Here is a 5,000-nt window from a genome sequence, read left to right on the forward strand (position 1 = left end):
AACGGACCGGACGAGCCGACCGATTGGTTTTGATCTAATAAAAGCGTCCCTTCCATCTCTGGTCGGGACTCTGTTTGCATGTATTAGCTCTAGAATTACCACAGTTATCCAAGTAACGTGGGTACGATCTAAGGAACCATAACTGATTTAATGAGCCATTCGCGGTTTCACCTTAATGCGGCTTGTACTGAGACATGCATGGCTTAATCTTTGAGACAAGCATATGACTACTGGCAGGATCAACCAGGGAGCTGCGTCAACTAGAGCTGAGCAGCCGGCCGCCCGGGAGTGTGTCCCGGAGGCCCGCGCGAACACGCAAGCGTCCGCTCAATTATTCCGCAAACAGGAGGAGGCTGGGCTCCCCTGCACGATACACCTCGAAACCCTCTCAGGTCCCGGCGGCGCGCAGCGCCGTCCTAAGTACTTGGTCGGGTTCGAGAGAGGCGCAATCGCCCGGAGATAGGCGAGTAGACGCTTTCAGTGCGACCACCCGTGCTCCCAACTGAGCTTGCCGCTGCCGACAGAGGCCCGGGAGCGTGCTGTCGTGGTGTTGCCGGCGGGAGACAACACGCGGCCACAAACAGTGGCCGGGCAGCTCCAACGCCAGCGCCACAGAGGGGCAGAGCCCCACTTGGGTGCCAAAGCGAACTCTCCCAGCACAGCGCACGCGCCAACACATCCGCACAGCTGCGATACAAACCACCTGCGAGAACCGCGGGGGCGACCGAGCAGCAGACGGCGTCGCGGCGCCGAGTGCCGGGCGGCGGCGCATCCTCGACGCACACAGTCCTCAATCGGACCAGCACACTGCAGATGTCCACCGCGCTTCGCACCGGGCCCGCGAGGACCCACTTTGGCCGCACGGCGCCGCGCGCTGGGTGCGCCGGCGCGCAGCTGCGCCGCCTGCCGCGTCCGTCGGCCGGCGCGCCTGCCACTGGGCGCCCCCACCAGCCGGCTGTAGCGCGTGCGCCCACGCAGCGCGCGGCCAGCACGCCGGGCGCTCCCCCCTCACCGGCCGGGGACGGTCCCACCCAGCCACCGCCGCGTATCGCTTCATACCCACATGCCCACTCACGTTCGTGGGTATGACGGGTGTCGCTGAAGCAACCAGTTAATACCTGTACCGATTGTCGCAATCAATGATTCACCTCCAGCGTAAACAACCGCGCAACAACGGATTTCCAGTTCATTTGCGTAACTTGGGCAGCAAACGTAGACGTCCATCTACATTTGCAAATTCAGTGGGTCTTGCATGCCTGGATGATATGCGTCACGACACGCCACATCAGCCCACATACATGCTGCGACGTATACACGAGAGAACACGTGGAAGGTGGCCCGCGTACGTATGCGAATGCCATTGCACAGCTGCGAAGCTCATTGAACACGCAAACTCCCGCCTGACGAACTAGAGGCGACAGGGGGGCGATATACGTCTTACAGCAGTACACATTACAGTGGATAGCGGGACCATGTGGAACGTACGCAACACTCGCTAGATGTTGTGAGGGTACGCACCGTAACATGAATCAATACGCAGGACACCAGAGAGTGCGAGCACTGACCTATGTTGAGAGGGTTGCGATTAGGCAACGCTACATGAATGTTGCAATTCATATAACAATTACAGGTCAGGTTAGGGCCCAACGTGGGTTAGGTTAGGGCCCAACGTAGGTTAGGTTAGGGCGCAACGTAGGTTAGGTTAGGGCGCAACGTAGGTTAGGTTAGGGCGCAACGTAGGTTAGGTTAAGGCGCAACATAGGTTAGGTTAAGGCGCAACATAGGTTAGGTTAAGGCGCAACGTAGGTTAGGTTAGGGCGCAACGTAGGTTAGGTTAGGGCCCAACGTAGGTTAGGTTAGGGCCCAACGTAGGTTAGGTTAGGGCCCAACGTAGGTTAGGTTAGGGTAGGTTAGGTTAGGGCCCAACGTAGGTTAGGTTAGGGCCCAACGTAGGTTAGGGCCAACGTAGGTTAGGTTAGGCCCAACGTAGGTTAGGTTAGGTTAGGGCCCAACGTAGGTTAGGTTAGGTTAGGGCCCAACGTAGGTTAGGTTAGGTTAGGGCCCAACGTAGGTTAGGTTAGGTTAGGGCCCAACGTAGGTTAGGTTAGGTTAGGGCCCAACGTAGGTTAGGTTAGGTTAGGGCGCAACGTAGGTTAGGTTAGGTTAGGGCGCAACGTAGGTTAGGTTAGGTTAGGGCGCAACGTAGGTTAGGTTAGGTTAGGGCGCAACGTAGGTTAGGTTAGGTTAGGGCGCAACGTAGGTTAGGTTAGGTTAGGGCGCAACGTAGGTTAGGTTAGGTTAGGGCGCAACGTAGGTTAGGTTAGGTTAGGGCGCAACGTAGGTTAGGTTAGGTTAGGGCGCAACGTAGGTTAGGTTAGGTTAGGGCGCAACGTAGGTTAGGTTAGGTTAGGGCGCAACGTAGGTTAGGTTAAGGCGCAACATAGGTTAGGTTAAGGCGCAACATAGGTTAGGTTAAGGCGCAACATAGGTTAGGTTAAGGCGCAACATAGGTTAGGTTAAGGCGCAACATAGGTTAGGTTAAGGCGCAACATAGGTTAGGTTAAGGCGCAACATAGGTTAGGTTAAGGCGCAACATAGGTTAGGTTAAGGCGCAACATAGGTTAGGTTAAGGCGCAACATAGGTTAGGTTAAGGCGCAACATAGGTTAGGTTAAGGCGCAACATAGGTTAGGTTAAGGCGCAACATAGGTTAGGTTAAGGCGCAACATAGGTTAGGTTAAGGCGCAACATAGGTTAGGTTAAGGCGCAACATAGGTTAGGTTAAGGCGCAACATAGGTTAGGTTAAGGCGCAACATAGGTTAGGTTAAGGCGCAACATAGGTTAGGTTAAGGCGCAACATAGGTTAGGTTAAGGCGCAACATAGGTTAGGTTAAGGCGCAACATAGGTTAGGTTAAGGCGCAACATAGGTTAGGTTAAGGCGCAACATAGGTTAGGTTAAGGCGCAACATAGGTTAGGTTAAGGCGCAACATAGGTTAGGTTAAGGCGCAACATAGGTTAGGTTAAGGCGCAACATAGGTTAGGTTAAGGCGCAACATAGGTTAGGTTAAGGCGCAACATGGGTTAGGTTAGGGCGCAACATAGGTTAGGTTAGGGCGCAACATAGGTTAGGTTAGGGCGCAACATAGGTTAGGTTAGGGCGCAACATAGGTTAGGTTAGGGCGCAACATAGGTTAGGTTAGGGCGCAACATAGGTTAGGTTAGGGCGCAACATAGGTTAGGTTAGGGCGCAACATAGGTTAGGTTAGGGCGCAACATAGGTTAGGTTAGGGCGCAACATAGGTTAGGTTAGGGCGCAACATAGGTTAGGTTAGGGCGCAACATAGGTTAGGTTAGGGCGCAACATAGGTTAGGTTAGGGCGCAACATAGGTTAGGTTAGGGCGCAACATAGGTTAGGTTAGGGCGCAACATAGGTTAGGTTAGGGCGCAACATAGGTTAGGTTAAGGCGCAACATAGGTTAGGTTAAGGCGCAACATAGGTTAGGTTAAGGCGCAACATAGGTTAGGTTAAGGCGCAACATAGGTTAGGTTAAGGCGCAACATAGGTTAGGTTAAGGCGCAACATAGGTTAGGTTAAGGCGCAACATAGGTTAGGTTAAGGGATGGTGTATGAGGGGGGAGGGGACGAGGTTCGTTCATAGTGATGATGGTAAGTGGACGCCTGAGGCACCCTGAGATGTGTCACGTCAGGATGCACCTTTGGCTCAGGGGAGGTGGTGCGCCGGTTCTGTGGGTGTGGCAAGGGAGTGGCAGACCTGTGTCTTTCATTCCTGCCATTGCTTATATGCTGTGAGACACGCCAGTGTGGTGGTGTTGGCTGCACCCCTGTGTAGCACATGTGTGGGTGTTTGTGGCTTATCTGCGTAATGATGGTTGTTGGAAGTGTGAGATATTCTGTTTTTGGGGTGGACCTCCTGGTTTTGTTATCATAGTGTGAATGGTGTAATGTGGCGGAGAGGATGCACTGGATGTTGTTCCATGGTGGTGCTTAGATATTGTGTCTGTGTCTGTTACAGCCAGAGAGTAGTGTGTGATAGGGTGTCTGGGTGACGTGTAGTTCACATTGTGTGCAGAGACTGTCAGCATGTATAGGGACAGTTCTATGTCGTATGTCATCTATATTCCGATGGCTCTGCATCTATTAGTTATCAGCGCCATGTATCAGTTTAATCTGGTTGCAGTCTCGTGGTGTTCTATCTCTGTACAGTAGTAGAGGTGCGACTGCACTACGTAGCTACCCCTTGCGGCAGCTTTCCCCGGTGTATGGCATATGATTATCAGCAATGAGTCGATTAGTGACAACTGGTCGTGTGACAACGTCACATGTCTGCGGGTGGGATACGCTACAACCTGCTTGTGGGTCAGGGCTCAGTAATGCTCTCCTCACACTGAGCGCTCGGACCGTCATTACCCGTCTGCGTGATGTATTGCGGAGCGCTTTTAGCCATTGCCAGAGTCTTTGCGACTGCGAGTGCAACGCCCATGGGGACCGACATGGTTGGGGCGCTTCCTAGCTGATCGCTCAGCATCGGAATCCGTACTGTGAGCACGCAATCGCGCACAGACTTAGAGCATGTGTAGGGACAGCGGGAATTTCGCATCTTGGATACAACGCTTCATGAAACGGATGATATAGGGGTGGATTGCAACTTACGACTGCGAGAAAAGTCCGCCGTTCATCCGCTGGAGTTGCAATTTGGGCAGGTGACGTGAGGCACGTACGGGGGCGGGTGGCGTGATTGTCGGTGGACGACGTCGTGCGGCGCAGGGACTGGCGTTGGTGCTCTTGTGGTGGACAGTGGATGCAGGCTTTGTGGGTGGGGTCGGGAAACGGGTACTGTGGGCCCATCGCCGTCGTAGTCAGCTTGGCGTCGCATAGATGGCGGTACTGTTTTTGTGGTGCGATCGACATGGTGGTTGTAGTGCTGTCGGATGCGCGTAGATGGGGCTATTGCATGTGGTTTCGTCGTGTTTTCATA

The 5,000-nt window shown here is 53.8% G+C and overlaps 1 non-coding gene across 1 annotated transcript in view; it reads right to left on the reverse strand.

Annotated features, from left to right (window-relative positions):
• LOC126197096 (small subunit ribosomal RNA) overlaps positions 1-250 on the reverse strand; it is a 1,909-nt gene extending 1,659 nt beyond the window's left edge. The window contains exon 1 of the ribosomal RNA XR_007539497.1: positions 1-250. This exon is cut by the window's left edge and continues 1,659 nt beyond it. This is a non-coding gene — a ribosomal RNA (small subunit ribosomal RNA).
• Between the last annotated feature and the right edge of the window lie 4,750 nt (positions 251-5,000).

This window comes from Schistocerca nitens, chromosome 7, assembly GCF_023898315.1.
Source record: "Schistocerca nitens isolate TAMUIC-IGC-003100 chromosome 7, iqSchNite1.1, whole genome shotgun sequence".
Taxonomy (NCBI): Eukaryota; Metazoa; Arthropoda; class Insecta; order Orthoptera; family Acrididae; genus Schistocerca; species Schistocerca nitens.